Here is an 18,957-nt window from a genome sequence, read left to right on the forward strand (position 1 = left end):
TTTGAAATTTTATCCTAATAAAGTGGTGTTTTTGAATAAACTGCTTGTGTTGCACTACTAATATATATATAATATATATCAGGCACTTAGCCGGAATTTTGTTTAGGGGGAGGGGGAAGGGCGCGGCCGCTCATGAGAACATACTTTATGAGGCGGAGTTCCTTTGCATGCGAACTTTCTCCCCTTTAAGGACTGGATGAATAGAACCACATTTTTCTTATAACGCCCTATTCCTGACGAAGACTCGCCTCAGGTCGATATGTTGAATAAAATCCTCCTAGTATGTTTCCTACCGGCACCATGCATCTCCCTTTCTCTCTCTCTTTCTTTCTCTCTCTCTCTCTCTATATATATATATATATATATGTGTGTGTGTGATGTGTCGAGTTTTTAGGATTTTTAGGACCATTCCCTTAAAAGGGTACGAAAACCAAATTCTGGAGCTTGTATTTTTGCTTCAAAATGATGCAGGCAGCGTTAGAACTACATACACATCAATATTCTGTTGGAAAACAAAAGCAAGTATATTTTTAACTGAATTAACCGATTATCAAAAACCAACCGGTTTTCAAAAATCGGAGCTTCGATGGAATGTGTGAGGGCACCGGCCTGCCGGCAGCACCTCATTTTTGGAAATGCGTTCACCAGTATAGATTATCTTGGCCAGAACGTAATACTGAAGGTTTAGCGAAGAAAGCCAAAGCGCCGTGGGCCACCTTGGATACACTCCGCCAGCATTCGCTTCCGATGAACTTTCGTTTTCTACATGACGGGCGCTGATTTCAACGTCGTTCTTGACGAGGGACGCCGACTTCTCGAAGTGACCCTGGTTTACGTCGCGGAGCTGTGCCGGTTTCCGGTTTTGTGGGCGGTAGTTTCTGTGCTAAGATGTGAAAATGCAGCGGTCGTCTCGCCGTCCAACTTAGTCGCCGTCGAAGCGCTGAATGCTCCCGCATGGATGAACGCGTAAGCCTCGTTCGACGAGACCGGTGAAAGCGTTGCCGATGGTTCCTTTTTATTCGTATGAAGTTCGCCAACGAGACAAGTCTCGTTGCAAATTCGTGGCGATGCGAGCGTTTTAGGGGTAGTTTTTGTGCGACGATATGAGAATTGTACGAACGAAGACAGGCGCCGAAAATGCGCAAGTAGAAGAAGAGGCGTAAACACTGGAGCATTCGCAACTAACATTTGTTGAATAAACGAATCCCTTATATAGCCATGAAAAAAACCTCGTCAGGACTAGGCACTGTATAGACCCGTTTCTAAAAAATCCACTTCTTTTGTCGATAAGGTTATCGAAGTGTGAGTTGTGCACATCCTGCCTGTTGCTTTGATTTCACAAGACTCGTAGAGCCCCCTGGATATCTTATTTGGGTATCTGGCCGGAAATTTTGTCTTCAAATGACGGAGAGCAATGGCAGCGGCTACAGTGTGTTGCCAGATGTCCAGGTAGGGTTGCTCGTTACGCCCTGTCATGTTCACGCGCGCGTTGAATGAAGCATTGGCCAGTCTGACCGACGTATACTGACCCGCACCACATTGGAATTTCGTAAACGACTCCCGTTGTGTATTCTGCGTATTTCTTGCGGTGTTTAGTTTTGCATTTGTCCGCAGCATCAGTGGAAGAATTTATTTTGCGGCACACTCTTGACAGCTTATTAGGTGCCGAGAAAACCACTGCTACGTCGTACCGGTCAGCTACCTTTTTAAGGTTGTGGTTAATGGAGTGCATGTACACAATTGCAACTGATCTAACCGTGCTTTTTTGTTTTTTTCAAAGTTGCCCTTTTTTTGCCTTTAATCTTCTTGACTAGTTTTTCCGCCACCTCTACCAGAACACTCTGAGGGAAACCAGCCCTCTGCAGGCTCGCTGTCTGTTTCTTGGGGCTTTCTTGCGCAATCTGATCACATAATTTTTTTAATGGACGCCTCAAGACACATTTAAGCAATCCCTCGTTTAACAGCCATCAAATGGGCTGATCTGCATGGGAAAATGCACTTCTTGGAGCCCGACTCGTGCGTCCAGCATATGTGATCCCCCCGAGGCTCAGCCAGAACTGTACAGTCGTGCTCTCTGCGCTCTGTGCCGTCGCTTGGAAAATCACGACCCGTCAAGATCTGCACAAGCTTGCTCTTTCATGATGCCTTCCCTTCTTTCGTTTACTCTTCGCCCTTGTGACAAGGAATGTCGCAAAATAGTGGTGGTGTACGCGTTCTTCAGTGTTGGCGTGACGCATCTGTGGTCACGCCACTATCAATGCGATACGCTGCGTGAAATACTCGAGTGATGCCACCGAAGTGCTGCCTCACCGAACTCCAGCCTGCTTCTTTGACTCTTTAATAAATGAAGGATGCCCTCTGGTATAACGCCTTCAAGGCGATATTTATTTCCCTGTTAATCTGGCGCCTTTGCGGAATTCGGTCCTTGTGACAAGTTGGTGGTACATACCAGTTAAGCAGCAATTGCCTTGTCCTACCAATGTCACCCATGATTCTGCCGTCACCTTCGCCAATGTGAGGTAGGAAATCTACGACCACCTCGCCTTATGCATGATAACAGAAATAGCTTAGCCGGCTCGCGACAATGTCGACCTGTTTAAAAAGCAGCGAACTCGGGCCCGAAACCAACGATACCGATGTCGCCATATCAACCAAGTCGCGGAGCGGACGACCTACTACGTGTTGCCATAGCGCGCACGACTCCGCCGGCTCCTCTATTTCCCGTTGATATGTTATGGCCCCCGGACACTCTGACTAGACAAGGTATTAACGCGTTGACGCCACCAAGTGCCAACCCGCGTAACTACGGTATGCTTGGCAATAGGGAGGTCGATGACGTGGCGGCTGAGTCGCGAGCGCGATGCATACCCCGAAACGCACCGCGCTCTTCGGTGGCTGATTCTAGATCCCTCGCCAGAATTGAGCATTTAGAGCGAAAAATACAGCCATCCATTTGAAATACAAGCGTGAGTCATTAGCAGATAAATTTGATGATGTTGAACTTATTTCTCAACGTGAGAAGTAGATTTTAAGTTTCGATTCAATATCGATTTAAATGTCGTTGCTGAGTTATGATGTGACCCTGAGTTACTATGCTTCAAAATCGTAAAAAAGAGCACTTTTAAATAAACAGTAAAAAAAAATACGAGTGCAAAACGTAAAAAAAAAGACATCACTACAGAATTACACGAATCCTTCATTTTTTCATTAAAAAAAGAAACAAGAACGAGGCTTTGATGCATCGTTTAAACACTTTGAAATCATAAAAACAGGATTTAAAAAAAAATTTAAAAAAAACTTGCACTTTTTGCTTTTTCAATTATGCGTTAAGATTTGACAATGCATGTCACATTCTGCGCTAAGACACTGATCATAAATGAGCCTTTTATTTACAAAAGGAACGATATGCCTAGCACGCGCAGTGATACGATGTTTGTACCACAAGCAGGAGAGAATTAGCACACCTACCAGCAGAATTATGGTTGCGGCCTTGGAACCGCCGCCTTAAATCGATCGTTTATGAATATAAAACAGTTTCAAATAATAACATTTATATCATTTTTGATAGAAAATATGACCGAATATTTTTAAGCACTTTTTCCGTTTTTCTTTTTTTTTATTATTATAATGTTGTGGTACATTTTGAATGAACCATATTGTTTCACGAGCCGTCAGCGACTGGACGACCGTCCCTGTCGCCACTTTGAACTCTGTTGAATTTGATACATGTATGTGGATTTATGCGTTTTTTTTTTGTAATAAAATATACCCTTGATACGCAAAAGAGATAAATTGATTTAGGGCATTTTGTTTTTACGCGCGCTTGTCTTACCAACTCTTTATTCAGTGCACTGAATATTTTTGTTTGCCCTTGTGTCATTGTTTGACGTTTCATTAATAAGTTCAGTAAAACAAAACTGGGTAAGGCGTTAGAAAATGTTTGACATTCTTTGAAATGAATTAGTCTCTCATCTTTGTTGTGTTTTTTCAGGAGACACATTAGAAATGTGTCCATGATTGATATTGGAAACACTATCAAGGACAATGGTGTGACCAGTAAGCGGAAGGGCCTTCTAACCGGTATGTATGGGAGATTTTACGTTCTAGAACTGATTTTCTTAATCATGTCATTGATTTAAATAGCAACTTGACTCTGGCACCCGATTTTTTTTAAATTTTTTTTTAACATTCTTCAGGCATTGCAGGACGAATCGGAGGAATTTGCTTGAAGGAACATTTTGTCGCAGCCGTGACGGATAATGGAAAATTCCGGGGTGTTGGAAACGCCACTCGCGAGCTGTCATTTCTGTAAGTCAGTATGCTGCATACGTAAACTGCACATTTCAAAAGCCCTTTAATATATAACCGTCAAGTGTCTAGGGATTCTAGTTGATGGCATAAGACGAAAGCTCAGACACACGTATGCTTGTCTCTAATATTAGGGCGTTCAAGTTGCATTGTTTCGTAATTACTTTCTCTGAAACTTGAGCGAGTTGCACTATGAAAAGCACCATAAAGATGCTATACTCTATGTAGAATGAGTGTGAGATGTAGTTATGTTGTCAGTGTCATGAAAAAAGGTGGTAGCGCTACCTGCTCCTACAAAAGTTTCTAGTGCTAAAAATGACGTCGTTCACTTTCAGAGATCATAGTGTAGTTATTTGTTTTCTACACTGACGCAAAATCAGGCGATTTTGTAGCATGAGGACGGCATGAGTGATCGATTCCTTTTATTAATCGCGGCAATAGACGAGATATAAGTGCTTCTTTCAACTATAAAACCAAACGTCGGTCGCAGTGATGAAAATACTGCGACTCCGCTCCGCGCCACGGAATACATTTCGTGTTACCGCCAGTATGGAGATGATGGTGTCATTCTTTTGGAACAGTGAAGGTGTCATCCTCACCCACTGCATACCGAAGGGTACGACTTTGTCGGCTGTATCCTACAGACATATTATGGAAAACAATTGGCACCGACCTTTACCCCAATGTTCTATAATGCATTAAATGCGCCCTTTAAGGAGCGCTCGTTTAAATTTATTTAGAGGACGTTGAACCACTTTTTGAAGAGTGAAGAAGAACCTCTATTTTATATATTTAGCGGGAAACTGACTTCGCGCATAGGTCATAGTAAAGAATTCCCCTCCCTGAGAGTCAGGTTGTTTTGTCCCGGCCCTTCCTAGAAGTCGTAGGTCAGGGCCGGGCGATCGTGGACAGCCGCGAAGGATGGTCGCTTCTTGCTCGTTGGTAGTGGCGGAGCCTCGAAGAAAGATGCTCAAAGTCGGGACCAACGGTTAATAAAAACAAATGTATTAAAACGTCAACAGCAAACTTGGTTACAGATATCTACTGTCCGCTGACGGCAGTAGAGATACCAAACCAAACGCGCCTCGGCGCAAAGTGCCCACCGCGCACGGTGAGGCTCAAAGAAACTCCTCGTCGCTCGCGACAAAGCTACACGGACCGGCGGACCGCGGGAGATAACTTGCTCCGCGCACGGGCTTGTTCAAACTCAACGTTTCCTCGCCAGCGCGTACGAGAAAACTTCCCGCTGACACAGGGCCTGTCCAATCAGGAAGATTATACAATTCTATTGGCCCCAGTGCCAGCGGGTCCTCCACCAATCACAGAAAGGCCACCGAATTCGTTATTTTTTATTTTCTAAGAAGAAAAACAATGCTAAACCCCTGGGGGAACTCTCCAATCGGGGCGATACTTTACTGCTTTACGGGGAAAACACCCCCCACTTCGCCGCGTCAAAACAAATTGGCGCCGTGTCCTTCGAAGTTAGCGAGTAAAGCGTAATAGGGTTCAAGTGGACCCAGACCGGCGCCCCTCATCACTAAAACCTCAATGTAGCAGTCTCCCGACTGCACAAGCCGTCACTGGGAAAGCGCCGTGACGACAAAGCCGGGGAGGGTGCCACTACCTCGCGGCGACAGGCAAGAATGTCTGTCTCCTTCCCGGGCCAAAGATTAAAAAGGGCTCAAGCCGCTCATCCGCCTATCCTCGGGGCGAGCCGTCGGGGTGCCCACATCCGAACGGTTGAAGGTCGATTACCTCAGTTTCCAGGAAACGATCAAATCCTCAAGCGATTCGTACAGTCATATTACATCGATTTCTCTACCCGATTTCGCAGGGAAACTGAATCAATGTATAGGCCAAGGGACGTCGATTTTTCCACTAAATGTATCGGGGAAACTGAATTAGTGTATTATTCACGTGACCGGAAGTCACGTCACACGAATTTTTTTCTTTAACTTGAGCAGGTAAACTGAATTAGTGTATACGTCTCGTGGCAGCTCACGTAACATGAATTTTCTAGTTAGATTTTGCGGGGAAACTAAAGTGAAGTCTAGGGCAAGTGACGTGAATTCGCCACACTAAATTTACCGGGAAATGCCCAGGCGGAGGGACGGGCGGTTGGACAAAATCTTGGGATTAGGGGTTTTTGGGAGTTTCGTTAAGCTAAATTCATTCTTTAAGAGAATAGAAAACATTACCTTAGCAAAAAACATTTTCGACTGGTTCCTCACGCCTCCTTGTCCCCTGAACTTGCGCTCAAAATATTTTAGCCATTTACGACCCTGAAGGTTATCCCACCATTTTCGAGATTTTTAAACGGGCTGCGCCTTGGCGTCAGCAATACTCCAATTATTCTACAGGCCCCCAAAAACTCTTTATAACGCCCATGCAATACTGGCGACCACCTTGCGAAAATTGTATTGAATATGAGCGTGACCATGTAGCAAAATGGCGGTAATCTCTGCTTCTTGGTGGCTTCAACTTATCAAAAATAAAATAGAGGACCTTAGAACTTGAATACCCCTCGTATTTAAACAGCGGAATATAACTACCTACCCTACGGCGATATCAAAGCAATTACAAAAATTTGCGAAAACACTTCTACTTTACACACACTAGGTGCTAGAAGATTGTAGACTCATACAGCTTAAAAAAATCAGACGTTTACAATGCCCTGTAATGCCGGATTAAAGCGCAGCTCTTGAGGAGGGTATGGCCCTCCTCCTTCTCCGTACGCCCTCCTCCTCCCATCTTCCTCCTTTCCCCCTCCTCCTTCTCCTGCTCTCTTGAGGTATTTCGATTTTGCCATATACCGTGCTAAATATATATATATATATATATATATATATATGGGCGGTTTCATTTGGATTCAGGCAACGAGGTGCAGTAACCTTTCTTATCTTGCTTCAAACTTTTATATCTTGTGGCGCATGTTCCAATAAAAACACTCCTTTTTTTTAATATCCTGACATGCTTAGTTTCCGAGGAAAAAAATCTCAGAGAACCGGAAAAAAACGACGAGGTTTTGACGATTGTCGTGTGTGGCGTTTTTTAATCACTCTCAATCTCAAAGTATCAAAAGAGAGCGTCTATGCTTGTTTAGTGTGATATATATGCAACTAGGTAAGACGACATTATAACTACTATTTATTATTCGTCGCTCCAATCATTGTAAAAATCCCCAAACATGCCTCCGCGAACATCTCTGATCTAAATTAAAGATTTTTTTTTTGTTTTGAATCGACTATGTTTAATATCGCGTTTAAGAAAATACCACGTGTAGATTTCATCGCCCTCCAAATTAAACAAAGTTAAATAGTAGTTGGAATAGCAAAATAGTAGTTGGAATGTCACATAACCGACTTGAGTATACATAACAAGAAGAAAATACAGGAGCTCTCTTTCGAATACCCTGAGATTGAGAGTGGTTCAAAAACGCCACACACGACAATCGTCAAAAGCCACCATCGGCATTTGCTCTTTTTTAGAATATTTAGAGGCTTAAAACTCAAATCCAGTGCATATTTCTCTAAAGGAATGTATTCTGGGTAAAAGAAGGGTGCGAAAAAAAAAAAAACGTGACGCAAAAAAAAAAGAATTAATTTTTATTTTCTATACAGCCCGCTGAAATTGAAAGATAGGTGAAAATCTCTGTTTCATAATTTATTTCTCAGTAGTCGTACATAACAAAGGCACAAACTTTGTTTAATTTTGAAGGCAATGATAGGTTATACATGTTGTATTATTTTAAAAACGATACTAAACAAAGTCGACTCAAAAACAAATCCGAAGTCCTTCATCCATTCATTCGGCAAAACGGACAAAGTCGTCTGTAGTCAGCGCCTTTATTAAAACAAAGGTAAACTAGTCAATCGCGATAGATATGGTAAATACAAACGCTGAATGCCTTCACCGACCGCGTTCAGACAGCCAACATAGCTTACAGCGGGCAAAAGGAGAAGCAAGGTAGGCCACCAAATACGTTTTTTTCTGTTTCCCGATAGATGGCGCCCAACATGTGGGGAAAAGCATAATTGGTTCAGAAAAACAGCGCATCGCTTCAACTCAACCTCTTTTGCTACTACCGAGATCGACGGAAGCAACCTCTGTGGCCGCCTGAGCCGCCCGCCATATTACGTGCCACCATCTGTCGGCGGTTGCGGTATCAGGCGCCCTTCTTTAGTAGACGGACGCCGTATCTAGCGGCCATCTAATCTGGCCCTATCCAAATGTATCTCGCCCTACCAAAGCTAGCCGTCAGATAATTTTAATGCCTTTTGCGTTTTCTTCTTTTTCCCGACAGCTGTAGATTGGGATGGGTAGCCTAGAGATGTATTTTTAACAAATTTCCAGGAAAGTGCCTTAATAGGTTTTGATGAATAGGATGGGATGTATAAATAGAATTTGATATATAACCGAATATTTCAGCGGTTGTGCTCAAAATACATTGTTATGTTGTGTTTAATAAACTTTTTTTGTATAATCAACCTCCTGCAATAATGCCTAACGATGATCAAGGTGTTTCTGTAAATAACCATAAATAAACATTTGTTGCACCCCACTCTGGATGCCGTCGAAAGGGATTCCTAACATATTACTCAGTTCAGCTTTTTTAGCGAAAATTTGACACGCGTAATGCTAGCTCCTTGGCCACCTCTGTACAAACTCTTAGCTCGATGCGCTCAGAAGGCGATGTATGTGGTCCAATTTCCCTTTGACTCACCCTCTACAATACAGTTTCTTGCGTCTTTGGAACGTTTTCGGAATCTTTATTGGGTCCTCACAACCTGCGCCTTCCATGTTTTCTTCCTAGCTGCTACATAGTTCTCTTTCGTTCAATAAGCTAAACGGAAACACCTATAATTAGTTTTACGCTATCATCGCGTTCGAAACTACAATCACAAAAGAAAAGTTATTGAAAAAACGTATACTGACTTCTATGATGTGTTTCTTTGTTGTATCAGTTGTTGCATCGTTCATAATGTGTTTTTTTTTTTTGTTTGCATCTATGTGCTGACTTCATGAGAAAGACTTACATGTTTATCCTTCTAGTATGGGCGCCGTGGAAGACGGTCAAGGCCCTCCTGGTTGGGAGTTTGTTCCAGGAAGTGATGGGTTCGAAGGGTGCGACTACGATGACGGCTATCTTATGGGGAAGCCGAATGGAAAGAACAACGAAACACTCTCGGAGTGCACTGCGGCCTCGTTCATAATGGGTGTAGGGTACGTGCGCCTTCAGTTATTAATTCACATCCTCCACAATCCCTAGCACATGTTTGAGGTTTGTGTGATGCTAATGGGCTGCACTTAGTTGAACAAAAACAACTCAGTGGTAATAGAGATATTAGATTAGAAATCAACGCTAATTATTTACAGTAACAATAAGCAATGACGTTCTCACTAGACCAGTAATATTAAAAGACCACTGCTAAATTTATTATTATTTAAATAATATTTTAGCTCAATAAAAAAACTTGGGCTCGCACATGACAACACTATCCGTGTTTTCCTCTCACTCTTTCTTTCTTCCGTCACTACAACGAGCATAAAACCGTCGTGTTCCAATATTTACACAATTTTAGTCCAGGGTAAGAATTTTGTACATTGGGCTTCCACAACCTACCCGCGTCCAGCGTTTTTCAACCTGTGTTGTCACGTGACACGACCCGCCGAAGCAACTGGGATTCATTTGGGTAAGATTTGGAACACAGACTACGAAACCATAATGCGAGAATGGGGGGGCCAATATGTGTTGCAAGTAGGATTGTCCCTCGTAAACCGAAATTATTTTGCAAAAGAAGCCTGAGGAAATCTAATCAGCCAACTCCCTCCCCCCCCCCCCCCCCCCCCCGTTTCAAATGTCGAAAGTACAACCCTCGGTCCTGTACGGCATTATTTACAAGTAATACAATTACTTCCAATCGATTGCCATTTCGAGTAATTGTGTATAACATTCATTTGGAAGTAATCACAAAAGTTATTATATTACTTTTTGAAGTACTAAACTTTTTTTCTAACCGTTACATTTTTTCACTCTTCTTTCTAATGGCGCAATTTGTACAAGATTTCTACCAATGAATCCTCGAACCATGTCTCAGACAGGAGGATGGTTTACAGAAATTGGAGGATTAAGAAGGAAAGTAGTTTAAAATTCGATGATTCTGATGAAATAATAAAAGGTACGAAAGACACGTTTTCAAACAGCAGACAAATCGTTCGTCTTGAAAATATGAAGTAATCTGAAAAGTAACGGTTACATTTTCAAGCAACGGCCAGTTACATTTCTTATTCTGCAGTAAAGAAGTATATTAGACTATGTTTTACAAAAAGCCAACGCAATTGTAAACGATTGCTTTTTTCGAGTAAACAAGTACGAGATTGACATTGAAAAACATCGTACAATTTACGTTTCGTTGACATGTTTTGGAGCCCTGCATCTCAGGAGTAAGCACCTACATCGCTTACTAAATAGCGCTAACCTGAAATCTTATACATGTTTTATATTCCGGTACTAATTTATATAAATTTATTTTCATGACAACGATAACATGAATCGTTAAATTGCATTAATGGATTTTGCTATTTTTGTTCTTTTCTTTAAAAACGCGAATTGTATTTATTTGGTATTTTTCGTGTTATTCCAAATTATGTTAACTTTCTATTGGCTTAATTAAAATTGCCTGTTTGTGGGTGGCATGAGCTGGCTTTGAAGGTGCTAGAGAAGGGAAAGGGATTCGCGAACGTGTAGCCATCAGCAAAAAACAAAAACAAAAACAAAAAGTCCAATCTACCGTTGTTTTGATACCAATGATTACGCGTTTTTTTCTTTTTTGCTTTCAATTCGAATTAGAAGATTTGAGTCGGCCTACGTACTTTTGCTTATTTTAGTTTATTGTGCGCAACAATTCTGTACCTCTCACGTTGTGTTTTTCTGCCTGTCGTGTTCTTTCTCCATCGAAAATTGAAGAACTCGATCCTAACGGCTGTTAGAAACCAGACGACAAGATCTACGAAGGTACGCCTTGTACGTGTTGTTAATAGCGTTCATACCGCTGCTTCGGCTTTTCACTTTCCAAGTTGCTTGCGTCTAAGTTTCTCAATGGCAGACGTTCAAGCTTTGGTCAAGTCTGTTCAGGAGTGTCAACAGAATAAGATGACACATCGGAATGAAAGTTTCCGCTCTGTGAAACACCTCAGCGTGGAAATGCTGAGGCCAGCTTTGACAAGCGCTGAGGGAGATATCTTTTATTATACTTGTCATTTCATATTTGAACGGGTAGAAAAAAGATTATAGCGGTACAGCCCTTGTTAACATATGCTGTTTTTTTTTTACGTTCAAATTCGTTCCTGATGAACGGAGTGAATAAACTGTTGTAATTTCTAATGCCTCCGTTACATAGCTTTCAGACACGTCAGATACGTTTCCACAAAAGACATTATCATGTATGTTTTGACTGCGATCTTCTGCTTGCAATACCTTTTTTTTATAATTGGTACTCTCTGAGAAGTGCAGTACATTAACGCTAATATTGCACCCACAAAAAAAAATCTTATAATTTCCACGCACTTAAAAGTGTCTGCATTTTCTCCACTTTTTATGGAGATATTTTTACATTTGACGGATTAATCCTTTCTCCTCAGTTACCGTAACGCTGATAGGAGTATCTGAAGCTGTTATCTCCCCCTACCAAACACCGCCTTGGCAAAACCTCAACGCGCATAGATCAACTGCTTACACGGGAAGCAGAAGCAATAAGCTACCAAGTTTCAGTTGCTGGGATCGACCCAATGGGCTGTAGCTATTACCTTTTAAAATTAAATGTTAGCTAAATGCAACTTCAGGCTTGCCTATGTTTCTTTTCAGCTGTTACTGTAGGAGGTTTTTGTTTTTTGCCGACGGAAATTTTTATGGTCTAATATGCCGCCAGGTGTTCCTTCCACAAAGTCTTTGAGCACATTGCACTCGTAAAGAGCACTAGTGTACTAACATGAGCTCGTCGACCATCATTTGTTGATCAAATCTGTGAAAATTAGTAATTTAAAAAACTAGACGCAACCAACTTTAAAAGTAAAAGGCTAAAGTTCGGATCTTGAATGATAGTTGCACTACCAGGTCTATGGGTTGTAGATGTTTTCGTCCGGTTTTTAACTCTTGGGACCAAGTCCTATATTCTACAGTGGTGAAAAAACACGACAGACAGAGATCCTAGAAAACAATCTTATATGTATAAGAAAATTCTAGGTACAATAAACGCATATGAATAAATAAGATAATAAAAAAGCATACAATGACCTTATAAGAACATAAAACAACAATATAAAAAAAAAAACCGCATCTCCACGTGGTGAATGATGTTGATTGAGGCAAAGCTCTGGTGGTGCTTCTCTGCGTAGACGCTGAGCCGCAGCATACCGAGTCTTTCGTTCGTTGTCATCCATGTCACGCTGCGGTCAAATGCTCAAATGCGTATATAACCACGTTCCATACCACCCATTCTCCTTCTTACATGGATGAAAACGAACGAAAGGCACGGCATGCTGCGGCTCACCGTCTGCGCAGACAAGCACCACCAGAGCTTCGACCCAATCAATATCATTCACCACGTGGAGATGCGGTTATTTTTTGTTGTTTTTTTGCCCTACACGAGCACGGGAGCACGTGGTCAGGTGCTGGTGACCCGACGGCGGACGGACATACGGACATGGCTAGCCCCTAAGGAGCTTCGACCCTAATATTATATAAGCAGTTACAAGAAACTTCTAAAAAGTGTCTTATAAATTCTTATATAATCTTGTTCTTATATGTTCTTAAAAGGTAATTCCATGCCCTTATATGATCATAATTAGTCATATGCGGTTATTGGACTAGAAACTTTCTCATAAATATAAGATATTTACTAAGAAAACTGGAACAATATGGGGAAAAAAATATACACTGTGTTTTTGTTTTGTTTTGCTTTTTTATGTGTCTGGCCCGGGGGGGGGGGGGGGGGGGGGGAGGGGAGCGCTTTACAAATTTATTCATGAAAGCCGCAAGAGCTGCCTAATACGGTTTGTGCAAGTGAGTTATGAGGCCAAAAAGGGCATATTATAGAGGTTTCACGTTAAGCCAAGTCATTATCAAAGATTTGTTATTAGACCCTTTCCAATAGTCCTCGCCTTCGCCTGTCCACCATGACTTGGTCACGTGCTCTGCGAATCTATTGGACTCGAGTGCTGCGTCGGCATTCGGCGAAGACTCGGATTCAATCAGGCTCTTCATGCCCAATAAATGGCGACGGTCAATGTTGCTTGATGGACTCTGTAAAAGCGTCTTTTACCTTTTCTAATTTTGAAAATAAACCCATGCTTTTAGTGCGAAACTTGCGGAGCGCCACTGAAAACAACTTTGTAAAGAAAGTTTACAAAGACGTTGGGAGCGTTCGAAGCGCGGTGGTGCGGTACAGTTACCAATTGTGCGAAGGACGCGATGCTGGCGGTGTAAAAATAAAAAAAAATAAAAACGTGTAAAAAAAAAAAAAAAAAACGCAGGCCCGTTTTTGCATTATTAGCATTGCGCAGTTTCACGAGTCGTATGTCTAGCGCAGCACCGCGCCTTCCATGGGCCTCGGATCTTTTTCAAATTTACTATTTAGTTGTTTAAGATTACGCTCACAAAGATTTCGTATCGAACTATATATTTGTCTTCCATAATTAAAAACGTTCATTAACACCTTTTTTTCGTTAACCCAGTTATCCTGAAGATTATACTCTTCTATTATGTTCTCCTTGCCGTATAAGTCCACTATTAAATACTTCTTAGTGTTGTTTTCACGTTTTTTACAAATTTTGTGAAGCCTTAAAAACAAGGTATATATTAAACTTCAGATAGACAACAAAATGCACCTCGACTCAAGTGACTGATTTAAAATAAAACAAAGCAAAAGCACTCGTAGCCTACCGTGTCAGAAGAGCGGAGGGGCGGGCCAGACATTATTTTTATAATAGGAACACGTTCACAACACACTCTCCCCTCCCTTCACCTCTCGAAAGCCGGCTCCCCCAGCCCCTTGACTTCCCAAGCTGAAAGCTTACAAGGCCAATGCCCGTAGCATTTAAGCCTGGAAAGCCTTGCAGTAAGCCAACTCGCGCTAAACCACCGCTGTTTTCTTTTTTTTTTTTTTTCTTTTTTTTGAGAGGGGGTCATTGTTTAACCAAGATGTCAAACAATGCTCCCGAATCAACAAACCTGTAGTTTTGTCGATTCGGAAAACTAAAGAAAAAAACTGCACAAATTATAACGAAACATACGAACCTTTCATTGGGCCAATAGAAATTTAGCATCATTGAAACAAGTGGGAAAACAAATATCAAAAGAAATAAAAATGCTATTCTTTACACTAAAGTTGACCTAAAAAATTACTAAATTTAATCTTTTTTGTTAAGTTGCTGGATGCATATTTTGTGCAAATAATCTAACTTAAACTTAAGTGATACCAGTCGATAGGATATGCATATGACTGTAGGTGTAGAGTATCTAATAAGCAACATTTATATGTATCCTAAGATGCAAAGCTACAAGTATCTCACCAGAAGGTCGAATGTACGATATGTGTCACCCGTTATTTCTGGCATTAAAATGGCAAAAATGATTAGTTCAGACAAAAAGAAAAAGACCGTTTTTTCTACGTTTATATAGCAAAATTCTATGATTGCGCAGTGTGTTGTCCTGTTCTCCCATCTCGTCCGTGTCTAGAAGCGCTAACATGTTCTAAAAGTTCCAGCACCAACTCGCCCAACACGCACCATACATAAATTTTATTGTGAACATTTCTTTTTTCACCTATTCATAACAACGCACGGAACTGCGTTAAAAAATCAATCAGGGGAAATGTAGAATTTCACCTTGGGTCCCCTAAAAAGAACTCGGCGGAAGTAAACTTTCTATAAAATTTAAACTGCGGTTTTGCTTATTACGGAAGTGCGGCTGTTATATTTGGGATGTTTCATGAAAGGTGGACCAATCCGATATTGCGAAAACTACGAGTCGCACCAAAACAAGGCGTGTGTCGTTTTCGTCCTGGGCCAGGTGCCTATTTAGGAAAATTATTAAAGTTCGGGATAATTACATTGTTAATTATTTTCCCGTATTTGTTTTTAATATTGAGTTTAAAAGCGTGGTTTCAATGAGAATCTTACTGAGCATCATCAAAAAACACTAAATCAAGAAATTGCAGAACGATAGAAGGCATGCCCAGTATTTTACGACTTTCTGAAAAACCGCACAACTTCGACGGGTTTTTAAGTTTCGGTTTGCAATTGAAGCGCTTCTCGGCACCAACGGAACCGCGCCCCGTGGAGAATCAGTGCAACTATCATCTGCGGGGCTGTCCTCGTGCAATGCAGCAGAGGCTGCATTGCGAGATGCGCTCCGATTGCAAACCGTCGAATTTGTGTGGTGTTTCAGAAAGCCGTAAAATGCTTCCCGTGTCTTCTATCCTTCTGCATTATGTTGATATAATGTTTTTTCGATGATGCTGATCAATTTTCTAGTCGAAACCATGCCCTTAAACGCAATATTAAAATAGTTAATTATGGAAAAATAATTGATACTCTAATTATTCCGGACTTTAATCATTTTCCTAGATAGCCCCTGGCGCAGGACCAAAACGACACAAGCCTTTTTTTTTTTGCTTCGATGCGTAGTTTTCGCAATATCGAATATGTACTCCTTTAGTCAAATACCCTGTGTATTTTTGAGGCAACTCAAAATACCCACCCCAACTCGCGTTTTCGATTTCAAGTACATCCATCCTTCTATTACAGGCAACATGAACACGGATGTTACGACCGCAACCCACCCAACTAACTGTCGGACGAGGAAATCCTGGAATAATATTGCCAGGGAAACTAGCTAATAAAAACATCTTGAAAAAAAAAATTCTACGCCATACCTTAGATTTTGTAGCCTCGAAAGCTTAGAAGTCAAAAATGTGTTCTTACATTTCCGAATTACTTTGATAGATTTTTTTTCAACATAAACCTTCAGGTAACTTGGTGCTATCGGTTATTAGAAAGTCGAGCTCAATAATATGACGCCATGCAAAACAAGATCGACGGCATGTTGGCTATTTTTAATATAATGTTTAAATTAACGTTGTATATTTGAAAACCTATCGATCGTGGTAATGAGCGTCAACGTGTTCCGAAGATAGATTCAAATAAGCACCAATATAAATTGTCATTATTAAGACAATGTTCGCCGACATGTCGAAAGCACGTCCCATAACTATTAAGAAATTAAATTTCGTAAATATTTTCAAAAAATGAAATTCATTCACATTTGCTTCTCGTTAAAACGCGACCCACTCAATTTTCTAGAGTTTGGTGCCAAGTATGCTATGCAGGCAGTTCTCGGCCAGGAATGAGCAAGTAATTTAATTTCTGATACTGTATATAGTTCCGTAAATATATTCTTTTATTTTTTTTTACGGCGAGACCCAAATTATTCACTCCGGAGCAGCGACAGTCACTCAAGAGAATATCGTTTTGGTTTAGACTCCCCTTTCGAGTCGCAGTGGCATGACAAGTTTTATTCGGACACACAAAGTAACTCAAATTTCTCAACTCTGACGGCACAAAGCGAGAGGTAAATGTTACAGGAAAATGAAGATGCTTTACATATTAAGGTTTTAGCAGAAGTTGAATACTGGGACCTCGCAATAAAACTGATCACATTATCTTTAATAGCTTATTTAGTAAAGATTTAGAACAATGATCGTCACGAATGGCGGACGATGAGGAAGGAAAACGGGAAGAACTAAAGATTTAATGGTGGTCAACTTCTGTCAGAAACGAAAAAAGAACACACGTCGAGAAAGCAGCAGCGAGAGTTGGAGGCGACAGCAGCAGGCGACGGTGCGTAGCCGTAACAGATGGCAATTGCGAGAGAGAATCAGTAAATAACTTGGCAATACAGCGCTCGTCTCCTTATCTACTATGCTTGCTGTCTCGAATATTCGGCCTAGATTTGCGAAGAGCTAGGGCAAGCCTGACTAGACAGGGTTATTCTGGCCTACTTATAGAATGTACGCGAATCTTCTCGACGAACGGTGAACCGTATCTCCTCGATCATGCATGCGGTATTACGCCCCCTTTCAAAGCGCATCGCCCGATGCAACAAAAAACAAAACGAAATAATAGTAAGCTAGAAACATCCTCTGAAAAACGAAAAATCCTCAGTGCTACCTAGCGTAGAACTGCTTCAGTCTAACGACGTGAACCATATCGGGTCGAGGTCAGCGTCGTGATAATATTTGAAATCCGCGAAGTACCACTTCGCAGTTAAGCTTCCCAAGGGGATTAAGTACCTTTTACGGTCCGAAGTGTCGTTTCAACAGTTTTTCGCTGAGGCCGCGGCGAGGAATGGGTGCCCACACCCACACCCTGTCTCAGGGTTTGGAATGAACATCCCGACAACGAAGATTGTAGCGGCCAGCGTTGACACGCTGCTGGTCCTGAATCCGCAGTCGTGCGAGTTAGCGGACTTCTTCGGCCCGCTGAGCAACCATCTGGGCGTCATCGCCCAGATGGTTAGCTGGTTCGTGGGGCAGCATCGCGTTCAGCATCGCGTTGTTACTTTTCGATCATGTACCGGTCGGAGAGGTGTGACTCCAGTGGTCTCTTGTACCACCCTGTATTATGCAAACATGACGTAGGGTAAGACTTCGTCCCTAGTCTTGTGCTCCATCTCGACGTACATGGCGATCATGTCGGCGATGGTTTTGTTCAGCCGTTCCGTCAGCCGGTCCGTCTGCGGATGATACGCCGTCGTTCGGCGATGACCGCTGTAGCTGAGTCGGAGGATCTCCTGAGTTAGCTGGGCCAAAAACGACGACACTCAGTTTGTAATCACTACTCTGAGGGCGCCGTGCCTGAGGGCGATGGCCTCGACGAGGCACTTGGCTACTTCCACAGCGATTCCCTATGGGAGCGTTTTTGTCTCGGCGTACCTTCTGACGTAATTTTTTGCGACGGCGATCCATCGTTTTCTTTGCGTCCATGATGGGAACGGTTTAAGCAAGTTCATTCCGATCTGCTGGAACAGCGTAGTCGGTGGAGTGATCGGCTGCAGCAGTCCTACCCTCCTCGTCGGTGGCTTCTTGCGTCGTTGGCACTCGCGGCACGATCGGACGTAGAGGTGGACACTCTTCGGGTGCTTCGGCAGTAGTATTTTTCTCGAATTCGTGCAAGAGTTCTGCAGTAGCCCGGGGGCCCAGTTGTCGGGTCGTCGGGGCAGGCTTGGAAGATATTTTCTCGAACTCTTGTAGAGATTACCAGGAGCCGCGTCAAGTTACTACCCTCGAAGTTCTCTGCGTAGAGCATACCTGGCCGCATGGCGGATGCTGGAAGGACACGTGAGAAGGCTCGGGGAATTATACCCCCTCGCCCCTCCAATTGGTCGATCAACGCGCGCAGTTCAGGATTGTCCTGTTGGAGCGCTGCCATACCGTTAACGCTCACTGCACCGAGAAAGCTATCGTCGTCGCCGTTGCCGCCTTCGGCGCAGCCGGTAGCAGACTCGACCGGTGCTCTGGACAGGTAGTCCGTATCGCTGTGCTTTCGGCCTGATTCGTAGACCATGGTCACGTCGTACTCTTGCAGCCGTAG

General features: G+C 42.4%; 1 pseudogene; it reads left to right on the top strand.

Annotated features, from left to right (window-relative positions):
- Positions 1-16,183, top strand: part of LOC120844736 — an 80,090-nt pseudogene extending 63,907 nt beyond the window's left edge.
- The last annotated feature ends 2,774 nt before the right edge of the window (positions 16,184-18,957 follow it).

This window comes from Ixodes scapularis, unplaced genomic scaffold, assembly GCF_016920785.2.
Source record: "Ixodes scapularis isolate PalLabHiFi unplaced genomic scaffold, ASM1692078v2 PGA_scaffold4__175_contigs__length_147842914, whole genome shotgun sequence".
NCBI lineage: Eukaryota > Metazoa > Arthropoda > Arachnida > Ixodida > Ixodidae > Ixodes > Ixodes scapularis.